Below are 16,161 nucleotides of genomic sequence, written 5' to 3'. Positions count from 1 at the left end.
ATCAACGGTGGAACCGGGAAGAGTAAATGGTATAAGAAAGAAGAAATCTTTGGCGTGAGTTGAAAATTAGAACTTTGTTTCTTTCGAGCTGCATGACTTGGACTCGCTTTCCCCCCCTCTCTTTCTGTCTTTTGTGAAAGAACATGACAACGTTAAACTATCTATTAACTGAGATAAATGTGGAAGCAATACTCAACCAGCAACGTTAGATTGAGATAAATTTAACTACGGTTGATACACTACACCATGAACATGCAAAAATAAAATTCCAGAAACATATTCGTTTTAATGTTTGGTATGGTAGGAGCCACTTACATTCTGGCTCTCTGATCGTAATTTAAAATTCAACAAGTGCGATGAGTTGTTTAATTTCCACATAAAGACACACGAATAATAATTACCCATAACCACATAAGCATCTTATATATATGGGAATGACGTGATTCTTGCAAGCTGCAACTGAAACTTTTGTTTATTTCGCCAATTCTGAAGAAGGGTCCTCTTGGAATCTGATACCATCTAGCTGCTCCATGGAAAACTCTCATGTTTGTGAGGGTGGGAGAGGAAGATACTGATTTTTGATGAAAGAGATAAATGTTTATGTTTATTTTTTTTGCTTTTTATTATGATAATAACAGATAATTAAAACAGCAGTATACAATACTAACCATAGAATTATCAAGTACTTAAAGAAAATCTCTTCCTTTTATTTTATTTCCTTGAGAAGATTAGGACTAAGCCGTCAACTTTGGCCATGGTTCAATGTTACTGTATATACATCAGTACTTCGTTGTTTTGGAGTTTGACACCATTATATTCCGTGGAAAATTAGAAAAAGCTCTTCTTAATCGCTGTTCAGAATCTTAACTGGATAGCTCCTACGAAAAACAATTAGTCCTCATACACATACCTATTCAAAACATGTCACTATTTCTTTCTTATTTTAGTTCATAATCTTCCATTTACACCCTCATAACACACTATAAAACAAGTTACACCAACTCAACTTATAATCATTTGAGCTTAACCAAGTTTGTCGAGAAACCATATACCTTGCATCGAACACTTTTCAAACCAACCTGCACCATGGAACAGGAACTCATCAAGTTCAAAGGTTCATGGAAAGGCAACAAGAGTTGCTTCAAGTGAAGCTGGATATGATCCAAGGATGAGGTGGCGTGCTGCTAATCCAGCAGTAGAGACCACACGCGCTTGGAAGGGACAACATGGTCGTGCGGCGAACTCAGATAACACCTCACTTGATAACGATGAAACTTTCAACAGTTTCATTCGACGTGCCAAGGGTAAACTTAGAAACGTGTCCCACATCGGTCGGGAGCAGAGCAACGTTACACCTGTACCACTACGAGATGATGACGAGGCTAATGCTAGGGATAACCTAAACGACCAGTTTTCAAATTTTATCAAGAGTTCGAAGAAGAAGTTGAGAAGTACATCAAGCATGAGGAAGCATGGTTCCTTCAACAGACGGTGACCATTGATAAACCAGGGAACCTCAAAGAGAGTGATTTGACATGTGGGTCCATCCAATATTCTGTTATATATACTGCATGAAAATAAGATCCTAAGCCATGCAAGCATTATTATACTTTACATTTTTTTCTATTTCAAGCACAGTAAATGTGAAATGTTTATTTGGGGGGAATAATTTCGACTGGTTTATTGTTTGTTTGTAAGAAATTAATATACATTGATGTTTTGTCGTTAATGAAAGGTTTCTGATTAATCTGTAGTGTTTTTATTGAAAGAATAATTAATATCAGTTTATTAACAGGAAGGATCAGAGGGCAGCTATATATAGGAAATGACTCAATGAACATACATACCTGCATTAGACCCAACACCTCTACTTCTTCACCGACTTTAATGACGCCTTGTTCAACACGGCCAGTGGCAACTGTTCCACGTCCCTTCATCACAAATGAAAAATATAAAGCAGCTGAAATGATGGAAACCATTGCCCCCATATTTATTTATGTCCATACAATCCAATATATGTAATGAAACAAATGCAGATTTTGAGAGAACTAAGTGTTGAAAATAGAAATTTTGATATTCTCTTTAAGGGAAAAAAAACAATTATATGAGACAACAGTTTTTAAAGCACTATGTTAAGATTTAAATTACCACTGCGTCATATCATTACAAAGAGCAAGGTCGTAACAAATGCTACCTCCTTTCCTTTTTTATTCTTCAAAAACCCTAGACCGAATTAAGAATTTGAAATTTAAGATTTTGAAATTTTATCCTTCACCTAACTAGAGATTTAGAAGAACAAGAAAGAATTTGTTAAAGTGACCACAGTTACAAAGATGACCGGTATTATAAACATCTATTCCACATATGCTCCAGTGTTCATAATCCCATCTGCTTATGATGTTAAGCACATCAATAATTGTTGTAGTTTGAGTGAACTGAAGGAGCATATAAGGAATTTAAAGCAATTTTAACGTAAACAGAATAGTAATAAATAGTACTTCTTAAACAGTGTCGTTACCTAAACGGTGTTTATACTGGAGCAGATGGAAAGTGATAGAACATGATAAAAACACAAGACTTACATTACAAATTGTAACAATTTTATAACTGAGGCCATCTTTACTTGAATGAATCTGCTTTCTTCAAAAATTAACCCAAAAAATAAAGTTCAGGTCCTTTTACCTGAATTGAGAACACATCTTCAATTGGCATTAGGAAGGGCTTGTCAAGTTGGCGAACAGGGTCAGGAATGTATGCATCTACAACATCCATTAATTTTAGAATGGCCTATCTTCCAATCTCGTCATTTGTACCCTGTAAAGCAGACAACGCTGAACCTCTAATGATCGGGATTTCATCCCCAGGGAACTTGTAGAAGCTCAGTAGCTCTGCAAAAAACATTATCATAAAAACACATTTTAGCAAACACAAAGATTACAGAAACTTAAGCAGGTTTATTCATTTTCTGAGCATGGACAAGAGAAGAGAAGCCTTAGAGAAACACCCTACCACGTAACTCCATTTCTACAAGCTCTAACAACTCTGGATCATCAACAGCATCAACTTTATTTAGAAAGCAAACAAGAGATGGCACACCAACATGCATAATACATTTAAAGATAAAATATGTCAATCTAGAAGTAAGGAGAAAGGTGTAGACGTTCTAGGTATATATATACAAACCACATCAGTAGAATACCTACTTGGCGAGCAAGAAGAATGTGCTCCTTGGTTTGAGGCATTGGTTCATCAGGTGCAGATACAACAAGTATACCACCATCCATCTGGGCAGCTCCCGTAATCATATTCTGAAAAAAAAAACAGACAATTATAAAGCATACAGTGAAAAAGAATTAATTTCTTATTTAAACTAAATAAAACCATTAGATAAACCATCTAGTAAGTACATCAAGGCAAGCTGGAATGCTAAACCCACCAGCATTCATGGAAAATAGGAATCTGACAAATGCAGCTGTTGCCAATATACAGTGTAATCAATACCTATAAAATATATTTTGTTACAAACTAATCTACTTCCAAATTCCTAGCATAAATTTTCCATCTCATTTTGAAAAGAAGGTCAGGCTACACAAGCACCAAAATATGCTAAATTCCACAATTAACTATTATACAAGGTAAAATTGCTTAAATTTGTTCGCCACAACTTAGCCACCCAGCTTCCGTTAGGCAATTGATAACTCCAATAAAAAAAAACATTCTTAGAGAAACTAAACCAAATTCGAAAGCTTACTTTAACATAATCCGCGTGTCCAGGGCAGTCCACATGCGCATAACGTCGTTTTGCAGTCTCATACTCCACATGAGCCTGAAAACCGAAATATAGAGCAAGCATACATATCAACAGAAAACAACACAATCGATTGCAAGACCAAAAGAGTGCGATTCCATACCGTTGCAATGGTGATTCCTCTCTTCTTCTCTTCAGGAGCCTTGTCAATTTCATCAAAGGCCACAGCCTTAGCCTTCCCTTCATCCGCAAGCACCTGATCAAACCTAATTGAGTAATAAACACCAAAACATCCACCTCAACACACATTTAAACAAAGAGTGAATCAAGACCTTGGTGATTGCCGCAGTTAGCGTGGTCTTCCCATGATCCACGTGTCCAATAGTTCCGACATTAACGTGAGGCTTCCTGCAAAGTCAAACAATAAAATGAACAAAACAAGTAAAAGACATACTAATAACGATTAATGTTACTTGTATATTTTAAATTTTGCGACGAAAAAGAGAAAGCGAGAGTGTTACGTTCTGGTGAAAGTTGCCATGGATCTCCACCATGGATTGGAATTGAAAGAATATAAGGCGGTGGAGGTGGAGTCACTGGGAGTAGAGAGAGGAGAACGAGATACGGAAGAGTGGATTTGAGAGGCTAAGGGGAAGAGGCGGCGAGAAGTGGAAGAGGAGTGTCTGAGAAGAAGAATGGCCATTGAAGAAGTGATGAGGAGAATGAAAAGCCCTAACTATGGAGTGCAGAGGCGAGGGTTTTAGGAGAAGGAAGACAAAAGCGAAGAGCAGTGAGTGCGAAGAGCGAGGGTTTTAGAATGGGCGCCCGACACCGACCCGTCATATTCGTGCGGCCCAATTCGAGCACTCTCATAATGTTTCGGAGCACATACATACTTCTTTTTTTTCTGTTACAAATGTTTTTTTCTTCTTGCTCCGACAGAAAATATTTGAAGTGATTTTTATCTTATTGACTTAATTTAAAGTTTTAGATAAATGAATTAATTCGTGTCTGGTTTAACTTATTTAGTTAAATGGTATCTTTTGGTAAAATTTAGGTATATTTTATGAGAAATAATTCTGTTCGAGGTAGAAAAAATTATATATTAGGACAGGGTTATTCTGGTTCAAAAACTGACCATTTTTCTCTTTATTTTATTTTTTTTATGAAAATGCATTAACTTGTGATAAGTATAAATAAAATGAATAAATAAATTAAAAGATAATTTATGTAATATAGGTTTTACTTGTTTGTTTAGTATAGATGCTTTATATTCAACTTTTTTCATTTTGAGTCAACTCTAATTTTCTTTTCTTATTTTTTAAACGAATGTATAGATAGGAGTTTTATACTTTTAGTCGGTATTTCCTCTTTTGAATTTTTAAACGAATGTATATAATTGTTTCTTTGCTTAAAATCATTTGCTTTTGTCGATGAAATCATATAAAATAGTTACGTATTGTTGCTCTTTTGTAAGCAATAAAATATTTTCGATTTTAATGTTGTGATACTTTTCAATTAAATTTGTTTTTTAAGAAACTTTTAAAGGACAATGTTCTCTTTGCATCTTTTACTCCTTATCAATCTTTATTAGTATACTTTGACTTCAATTGAAGGGAGCCTAATGGTTGATTGGATGATTCAATTTCTATTTTAAACTCTCCTTTGGTTGATGGAAATATCATGGTGAAAGAAAAAAGAAAAATTTAATGATGGGATGTTGCTTGATGATGGACAATCTCTATCTTGTACTTCTAAGATTTAGTTTTAGACATGTTCCTACAAAACTTAAGTGCTCATATTTTTGCACTATTATTTTGGTAGACTTCAAGATTTAATAATTTATAATATTTTTGTTGATGTTAATTTTTATTGTATATTTTCTTATCATACATATTAATATGTATGATACAAAAAATATGTAATAAATATCAATATCAACAAAAATATTATAAGTTATTAAATTACAAATTAAAACTTCATATAATGTATCAACTTATATTGAACTATGGATTATTTATAATATTATATATTAGAAAAAATGGTTAAAATTGAATTCGGATATATATATATATATATATATATATATATATATATATATATATATATATATATATATATATATTAATAAATAAATAAAGGTTAAAGCTTCTAACTAGAACCTTGATCATGCAAAAAATTGTGTTAGGTGTACAAACATATTTAATATTTATTTTATATAACTTAAATCTATATTTACCTGTATTTTTCTATTATATTTTCTTTTTTCCTTTTAATTTACAAAATTATTATCTCGTTTTAATATGATTTTTATTTTATATGATGGTGAAAATAACTATTCTTGTTTTTGTTTTTTGTGTATAGCTTTTTGTTCTCGATTCATTTGAACATATACTTTGCTGGTTGGATTTGTTATTTTGAGCCAATTCCTCCGAGAAATTGACTTTCATACGAATCTTTGAAAACATGAAACAAATTAAAAGTAGAAAACAATTTATAAAATGTAATAGTTTTTCTTCGTATTGTTAATCACTTTGACTATACATTTAAATTTAGCACAACAGTGAATTGAAATTAATATTATCATTTTTAAAAACACTTTATGAACAATATTGATATAGTACAATTCGGTTAAAATAGTATAGTCCAAATTAAAATTAATATAGTTTGATTCAAAAGTGTAATTAGAAAAAATGTTTGGTTCATAACAGTTGGTTCATATCGTTGTTCGGTTCACTAAATGCAGTTTAGTTTGTTAGAATAAAAGACAATTCAATTCAATTTGTTTGAATAAAATTAACGAAAATTTGTATGAATTAAATATAAAATATGTGACAATAATACTGACTTTGTATGTGGTAATGACACTTGCTTGACATATGACACTGCCATGTGTCATAATGTTGACTTGGATGTGAACAATTTTTTAAAATTTTTTAAAAAATTTTAAAAATAAAAAAAATAACGAAATGACACATGATTGTCGTTGTTCACTTTTGGTTAACAATTTAAATGTCGTCACAAAAAATAATCAAATTGATCATAATTTATACAAATATTTTAACACATAAAAAAAGTCACATCAGATTATAAGAGAAAATTGTCAAAATATCATTGTCCTTCATAAAAATATGACCAAATCGAAGAAAGAGAAACGAAACTTGGGACAAATGATGTCTTTAAGAATAAAAAAAATAATATTCTCTTCCCCCGACCTCTTCACCTTTTATCTACAACTTCCCTCTTTTCTTCAGAATTTGCTCATTCCTCGTGCTCATTGGAAGGTGTTGCGCTTTCCTATCACACAAAGGTGTTGTCTTCTTCCGGTGAAGTGTGGGCTGGCTTACGTTTGTGTGATGTCCGAAATTACCCATATCCTCGATTAATCCGGTTGGGCTGAATCCAGCCAAACCCGAATGTTGCTTAGCTCTAGGTGCAGAGCTGAACTTAGGGTTTTGTTGTTTGTTCCTTGGTCTTCTATCAATCCAACACATTTGATCCTTGCATAAACTTGGAAAGCTTAATAATTTAGGAGACAAACATGCTAGTTTATGAAAGCATAAATACAATGTAGGCATACACAAACTTAAACATAAAACATAAACCACAAAAGTGACTAACTCCTAATAAAGCAAATATTATTAAAAAAGTAAAACACCCATGTCACATCATAAAAATAAATAATTATAAATATATTTAAATAATGGTTTAACACATCTCAAGACATCTAATGCATCATCAATATTCTTTGGACAACAATATAAATCATATTAACTACTAAGAATATTTTGTTGTAACGACTAAACATTGATAATGAAGTATGTCAAACAACAAACCCATCTTATTCATCTTTGAATTGATTTATCATCAACCAAAACAAAACCTTCTAATTATCACATTTTACCATCACATGTATGTAATCTGGCCAAATATTAATTTTCTTTTGGAACAACCAATATTCGCATGATATACACAAACACTGATGTTTAACATTTTTCACTAACTATGATCATTAACTGCAAAAAGTATTAAACTTGAATATTTTGTTAACTTCTTGATTTAATTTACTCACAAAAAATATTAAACTACCAAAACATTGAATATTTTATTTATACTGAAACTAAATATTTATAGGTATTTATTTTAATACAAAAAATTTTATCAGGTTTTTATCTTCTCCCACGCGCATGAACTAACCCCTAAACGGAATCTCTGCCGGCACACTTTAGAGCAAACCACAGCCATTGACGGCCAAAAAAAGGGCCTGGAAAATCAAATTGCCGGTTGCGAAGCCGCCGTCCCGAACCAGATCGCCACCGTCGCGAGCCACCTACGCGAACACAACCAGATCGGTGTTGCGAGCCACCTCCGCTGCGACGAAACCAGAGCCAGCAGATGTCTCGCGAAACCAGGCTGCCACGACGAACCACCACACGTTGACGAAGCCACGCGTTGCAGAACCACTGCGAATCAGATCGACGACGAGGGCACTTTCTGACGTGAAATCCCCATCACTGCGGCGCCGGCTACCACGCAGCCACCTGCGATGAAAAAAGCTGCCCGGAGAAGACGCGAAACCAGACGCGAACACACCTACATTGCGAGAATCCTCCACCTCCGTTCCAAACAGAACCGCAGGCCACCGTGACAGAAATTGATGTCGATTGCGCCAATGTGACAGCCACCACGGTACCTACAAAAAACCAGACTAGACAGACCCCCGCGAAGCAACCCACCGTCGATGAGAACGCAACTTCAAGAAAGGGTTCAGTCTTCTTCATCGAGATTTGGCCGTGCTCAATGAAGAAGAAGGGTTTGAAATCCAAGCGAGAGACGAAAGGTTAAAGAAATTGGGGATTTAGGGTTCTTCGAAACCCTTGAGAATAAGATTTGGGGATTATCTTGATTAGGGCTGCCAACGTTTGGTGACTTCAAATTCGAAATAGACAACCTAAAAAATACGTTGTTTTTTGGTTGATTCTAAACAAAGCATTCATTCATCTACGATCACAGAACTAATGCAGTCTCTCAAGTCACACCATGCTGTTTCATCTTCTCTTTTCAATCAATTCTCTTATCAGTCTATGACATTCTTCCTCTCTTTCTCAACCAAAAGCTGCTGCCTACACTTCAACGAAACCACTTCAATAATTGATTACCTGAATTCCGACTTGCAGTTCTCCAGAACCCAATCCCTTTATGTCTCCAAACGTGTTTCAGGGTGCAGATTCCCTCAAAACCCCTTATCAGTGCTCATTTTCTTCAAACAAATAGGCTTTTCGCAAAGCCAGATTCTCTTCCTGATTCGTCAAAAGACCCCAGATACTGTTTACAAACGTTGAGAAAATCTTGAGATCCAAAATTCAGCTCTTTCAGATGTCTGGATTCCAGGGTTACGAGTTATGCAGCTTCATTTCAAAGAATCCCTCCATTTTGACTCATAGCTTGAAGAAAACATTGGTCCCCTCAATTGAAGCTATTAGGAAAATTGTCTACGACCAGAAAGATTTTATTCTTGTTTTGCACAGATGTGGTTGGATACTCCCAAAGTACAAAAGAAGTATGGAGAATGTCATCTTCTTGGAGAGTTGTGGCATTCTTGGGACTCATCTTTCATTGCTACTCAAACTTCATCCAAGGCTTTTCGTTGCACAGCGGTCTACTATTGAAAAAAATGTTTCTCGAGCTGTAGACTTGGGTTTCCGTGAAAATTCAAGAATGCTTGTCCATGCAATTCATACATTAAGTTGTTTGAGCGATAAAACATTTGAGAGAAAGTTGAAACTAATTAATTGTTTTGGTTTTTCGAAGGATGAGGGCCTGCAAATGTTCAAGAGAACTCCGACTTTGTTTAGAACATCAGAGAAGAAGTTGAAAGTTGGAATGAAATTCTTCTTTCATACAGTTATGCTGCCCAAGTCAGTCCTTATTCACCAGCCTAAGATTTTAATGTACAACATGGAGGATCGCGTGCTTCCTCGATATAAAGTCTTCCAATTGTTGAAATCAAAAAATCTCTGCAAGAAAGTCCCCAGTTATATTCATGTGTTGTGCTTGTCTGAGGAGATGTTCTTGGACAAGTATATATCACAGTTCAGAGAAAATGCAGAGGAGTTATTAGTAGCATACAAGGGTCATTATCTGGAGGCATAACCATACCTTCAATTCTGTTTTTTCACTCTTCCACAGGGTTCTAATACTGAAATTATTTAGATAGTGTTGTGCATAACCATGGAATGTCTCATTGTAGTAATGAAGATGGCTCGTTTATTGTATCTGTTTATTGATTATGCATCTTTCTTTCCCATGGTAATTTGGTGGTCATAAGAACCTTGGAAGATCCACACGAAAATAAGCAATCCACTTTGACTGCTCCTTTAAAGAGGTATGCAGAGTATACTTTTCTTGATCTTGTTGACTTGTTCCCCAACTGGGATATGCTCCAACGTTGAATTGTAAAATTAGCCTGTATTCATCTTCCAGCACCCTTGTTTAGCTTTTAAATCGCTGAGCATTAATTAGACTGTTTCGATGTTGTGAATTATGTAAGTTAATTTGATTAGTCAAATTTGTATGTGCGTAAGTAGGATTGATATCGAGTTTCCTTTTACTCCCTTCCACCTTCTACTATTAAGAGAGAAAAAATCAAGAAGAACGTGGGTTGCATTAGTAAATCTTAGGTGGTACTTGAAAGTTGAAACCATTGAGACATTATTATGCTGCTTTATTGTCAACGTTTAAGACTGCTTTTTTTTAATGGCTTTTCAATGAGGGACTAAAGGTATGCATCACTGCTTTCACTTGTTTATCACTGGAATATATTTGGTAGTATTTGAACTAAGCTAAAAAATGCCAAAATATAATCCCTTCAACTGCAGCTGCAACAAATCTTCTTACAATCTCTTTCCCTTACAAGATGGACCATTCTTTGCTGTGACAGTTTCATCTTGTCACCTTGCAGTGGCCCTCCAGCCCCGTCTTATGATTTCCTGACTCAACAGCTAAACCTGAAAACAATCAAAGAAGAGTTCATATTTTGTATATTAATTCTGATGCATTATCTTTGAAGGTCCGTCTCATGATATTTTGTATCACTCTTCTGCAGGGTTGTTATATTATAATAGATAAATATTACAATAGACAACATATGTATATAAGGACACACATTAAAAGAAATAATTATCTATTTATTTTAAAAATCAAATAATTTTAAAAATAATCTTTAGAAATACATACCGTGGGTTAAATCGATTCAATATAGAATTCGAGCATTTTAGAGATTTGTATGAAGATTTTAAATTTAAAAAACTAATAATACTATTTAAGAACTAAAATAATAATTTATTAGATATTAAAGGTTATAGTTGAAATATATTTTTATTTTTACGGTAAATCAGTTTAATAATAAATCAAATGAATAAAATAATTATTCAGAGAAGTAATACTTTAAACATAATATATTCTTTAATAATTTATTAAATGACCAACTAATTATAAATTCTAAAATTATAAATTTAATATAATAATAAAACAAAAAAAAAATATTACTTCTCTAAATATAGGGAGCCCATTAACTATAATACAGTAACATTCGCAAGAAATTTTTTTTCTTCTAGTCTCTAAAATACGCCATTTCAAAGTATAGTTTATTGTTAACTCTACTTGGTTACATAGTGAACTAATTTTCAAGTCTTTTATTAATGGTGGTAAATTCAAAACCCCATTACCATTATGAAAAAGCAGATAAGTTCTTGCATGTGATTGTTAGGTGTAATAAAGTAGTTTCGAACCTTAGTGTAGTCAAAGTTCTCTCTAATAACAACCGTCCCACCTTAAAAAAACACTTACGAGAATCATAAAAGCTGGTCCAGTATTTTGAATTTGAGTCAAAATAACTGGTTCTAGAAGTGTCAAGTTTGGTACATAATGGTTTGTTTTCTAAAAGATGGTGGTAGTGACATAAATCAGCGGTGGAACCGGGAAGAGTAAATGGTATAAGAAAGAAGAAATCTTTGGCGTGAGTTGAAAATTAGAACTTTGTTTCTTTCGAGCTGCATGACTTGGACTCGCTTTCCCCCCCTCTCTTTCTGTCTTTTGTGAAAGAACATGACAACATTAAACTATCTATTAACTGAGATAAATGTGGAAGCAATACTCAACCAGCAACGTTAGATTGAGATAAATTTAACTACGGTTGATACACTACACCATGAACATGCAAAAATAAAATTCCAGAAGCATATTCGTTTTAATGTTTGGTATGGTAGGAGCCACTTACATTCTGGCTCTCTGATCGTAATTTAAAATTCAACAAGTGCGATGAGTTGTTTAATTTCCACATAAAGACACACGAATAATAATTACCCATAACCCCATAAGCATCTTATATATATGGGAATGACGTGATTCTTGCAAGCTGCAACTGAAACTTTTGTTTATTTCGCCAATTCTGAATAAGGGTCCTCTTGGAATCTGATACCATCTAGCTGCTCCATGGAAAACTCTCATGTTTGTGAGGGTGGGAGAGGAAGATACTGATTTTTGATGAAAGAGATAAATGTTTATGTTTATTTTTTTTGCTTTTTATTATGATAATAAGAGATAATTAAAACAGCAGTATACAATACTAACCATAGAATTATCAAGTACTTAAAGAAAATCTCTTCCTTTTATTTTATTTCCTTGAGAAGATTAGGACTAAGCCGTCAACTTTTGCCATGGTTCAATGTTACTGTATATACATCAGTACTTCGTTGTTTTGGAGTTTGACACCATTATATTCTGTGGAAAATTAGAAAAAGCTCTTCTTAATCGCTGTTCAGAATCTTAACTGGATAGCTCCTACGAAAAACAATTAGTCCTCATACACATACCTATTCAAAACATGTCACTATTTCTTTCTTATTTTAGTTCATAATCTTCCATTTACACCCTCATAACACACTATAAAACAAGTTACACCAACTCAACTTATAATCATTTGAGCTTAACCAAGTTTGTCGAGAAACCATATACCTTGCATCGAACACTTTTCTAACCAACCTGCATCATGGAACAGGAACTCATCATGTTCAAAGGTTCATGGAAAGGCAACAAGAGTTGCTTCAAGTGAAGCTGGATATGATCCAAGGATGAGGTGGCGTGCTGCTAATCCAGCAGTAGAGACCACACGCGCTTGGAAGGGACAACATGGTCGTGCGGCGAACTCAGATAACACCTCACTTGATAACGATGAAACTTTCAACAGTTTCATTCGACGTGCCAAGGGTAAACTTAGAACCGTGTCCCACATCGGTCGGGAGCAGAGCAACGTTACACCTGTACCACTACGAGATGACGACGAGGCTAATGCTAGGGATAACCTAAACGACCAGTTTTCGAATTTTATCAAGAGTTCGAAGAAGAAGTTGAGAAGTACATCAAGCATGAGGAAGCATGGTTCCTTCAACAGACGGTGACCATTGATAAACCAGGGAACCTCAAAGAGAGTGATTTGACATGTGGGTCCATCCAATATTCTGTTATATATACTGCATGAAAATAAGATCCTAAGCCATGGAAGCATTATTATACTTTACATTTTTTTCTATTTCAAGCACAGTAAATGTGAAATGTTTATTTGGGGGGAATAATTTCGACTGGTTTATTTTTTGTTTGTAAGAAATTAATATACATTGATGTTTTGTCTTTAATGAAAGGTTTCTGATTAATCTGTAGTGTTTTTATTGAAAGAATAATTAATATCAGTTTATTAACAGGAAGGATCAGAGGGCAGCTATATATAGGAAATGACTCAATGAACATACATACCTGCATTAGACCCAACACCTCTACTTCTTCACCGACTTTAATGACGCCTTGTTCAACACGGCCAGTGGCAACTGTTCCACGTCCCTTCATCACAAATGAAAAATATAAAGCAGCTGAAATGATGGAAACCATTGCCCCCATATTTATTTATGTCCATACAATCCAATATATGTAATGAAACAAATGCAGATTTTGAGAGAACTAAGTGTTGAAAATAGAAATTTTGATATTCTCTTTAAGGAAAAAAAAACAATTATATGAGACAACAGTTTTTAAAGCACTATGTTAAGATTTAAATTACCACTGCGTCATATCATTACAAAGAGCAAGGCCGTAACAAATGCTACCTCCTTTCCTTTTTTATTCTTCAAAAACCCTAGACCGAATTAAGAATTTGAAATTTAAGATTTTGAAATTTTATCCTTCACCTAACTAGAGATTTAGAAGAACAAGAAAGAATTTGTTAAAGTGACCACAGTTACAAAGATGACCGGTATTATAAACATCTATTCCACATATGCTCCAGTGTTCATAATCCCATCTGCTTATGATGTTAAGCACATCAATAATTGCTGTAGTTTGAGTGAACTGAAGGAGCATATAAGGAATTTAAAGCAATTTTAACGTAAACAGAATAGTAATAAATAGTACTTCTTAAACAGTGTCGTTACCTAAACGGTGTTTATACTGGAGCAGATGGAAAGTGATAGAACATGATAAAAACACAAGACTTACATTACAAATTGTAACAATTTTATAACTGAGGCCATCTTTACTTCAATGAATCTGCTTTCTTCAAAAATTAACCCAAAAAATAAAGTTCAGGTCCTTTTACCTGAATTGAGAACACATCTTCAATTGGCATAGGAAGGGCTTGTCAAGTTGGCGAACAGGGTCAGGAATGTATGCATCTACAACATCCATTAATTTTAGAATGGCCTGTCTTCCAATCTCGTCATTTGTACCCTGTAAAGTAGACAACGCTGAACCTCTAATGATCGGGATTTCATCCCCAGGGAACTTGTGGAAGCTCAGTAGCTCTGCAAAAAACATTATCATAAAAACACATTTTAGCAAACACAAAGATTACAGAAACTTAAGCAGGTTTATTCATTTTCTGAGCATGGACAAGAGAAGAGAAGCCTTAGAGAAACACCCTACCACGTAACTCCATTTCTACAAGCTCTAACAACTTTGGATCATCAACAGCATCAACTTTATTTAGAAAGCAAACAAGAGATGGCACACCAACCTGCATAATACATTTAACGATAAAATATGTCAATCTAGAAGTAAGGAGAAAGGTGTAGACGTTCTAGGTATATATATACAAACCACATCAGTAGAATACCTACTTGGCGAGCAAGAAGAATGTGCTCCTTGGTTTGAGGCATTGGTCCATCAGGTGCAGATACAACAAGTATACCACCATCCATCTGGGCAGCTCCCGTAATCATATTCTGAAAAAAAAAAACAGACAATTATAAAGCATACAGTGAACAAGAATTAATTTGTTATTTAAACTAAATAAAACCATTAGATAAACCATCTAGTAAGTACATCAAGGCAAGCTGGAATGCTAAACCCACCAGCATTCATGGAAAATAGGAATCTGACAAATGCAGCTGTTGCCAATATACAGTGTAATCAATACCTATAAAATATATTTTGTTACAAACTAATCTACTTCCAAATTCCTAGCATAAATTTTCCATCTCATTTTGAAAAGAAGGTCAGGCTACACAAGCACCAAAATATGCTAAATTCCACAATTAACTATTATACAAGGTAAAATTGCTTAAATTTGTTCGCCACAACTTAGCCACCCAGCTTCCGTTAGGCAATTGATAACTCCAATAAAAAAAAAATTCTTAGAGAAACTAAACCAAATTCGAAAGCTTACTTTAACATAATCCGCGTGTCCAGGGCAGTCCACATGCGCATAATGTCGTTTTGCAGTCTCATACTCCACATGAGCCTGAAAACCGAAATATAGAGCAAGCATACATATCAACAGAAAACAACATAATCGATTGCAAGACCAAAAGAGTGCGATTCCATACCGTTGCAATGGTGATTCCTCTCTTCTTCTCTTCAGGAGCCTTGTCAATTTCATCAAAGGCCACAGCCTTAGCCTTCCCTTCATCTGCAAGCACCTGATCAAACCTAATTGAGTAATAAACACCAAAACATCCACCTCAACACACATTTAAACAAAGAGTGAATCAAGACCTTGGTGATTGCCGCAGTTAGTGTGGTCTTCCCATGATCCACGTGTCCAATAGTTCCGACATTAACGTGAGGCTTCCTGCAAAGTCAAACAATAAGATGAACAAAACAACTAAAAGACATACTAATAACGATTACTGTTACTTGTATATTTTAAATTTTGCGACGAAAAAGAGAAAGCGAGAGTGTTACGTTCTGGTGAAAGTTGCCATGGATCTCCACCATGGATTGGAATTGAAAGAATAGAAGGAGGTGGAGGTGGAGTCACTGGGAGTAGAGAGAGGAGAATGAGATACGGAAGAGTGGATTTGAGAGGCTAAGGGGAAGAGGCGGCGAGAAGTGGAAGAGGAGTGTCTGAGAAGAAGAGTGGCCAT

The 16,161-nt window shown here is 34.6% G+C and overlaps 3 pseudogenes; 1 reads left to right on the top strand and 2 right to left on the bottom strand.

Annotated features, from left to right (window-relative positions):
- Positions 1-1,013: 1,013 nt before the first annotated feature.
- On the bottom strand, positions 1,014-4,451 carry LOC114171467 (elongation factor Tu, mitochondrial-like; annotated as a pseudogene).
- A 4,315-nt stretch (positions 4,452-8,766) lies between these two features.
- LOC146888923 (transcription termination factor MTERF8, chloroplastic-like) lies at positions 8,767-9,901 on the top strand (annotated as a pseudogene).
- Positions 9,902-12,827: 2,926 nt separating this feature from the next.
- Positions 12,828-16,161, bottom strand: LOC146888922 (elongation factor Tu, mitochondrial-like; annotated as a pseudogene).

This window comes from Vigna unguiculata, chromosome 1 (assembly GCF_037176805.1).
Source record: "Vigna unguiculata cultivar grain cowpea cultivar isolate G323 ecotype 2 chromosome 1, ASM3717680v1, whole genome shotgun sequence".
Lineage (NCBI taxonomy): Eukaryota > Viridiplantae > Streptophyta > Magnoliopsida > Fabales > Fabaceae > Vigna > Vigna unguiculata.
This window is presented reverse-complemented; position numbering and strand designations above follow the sequence as displayed.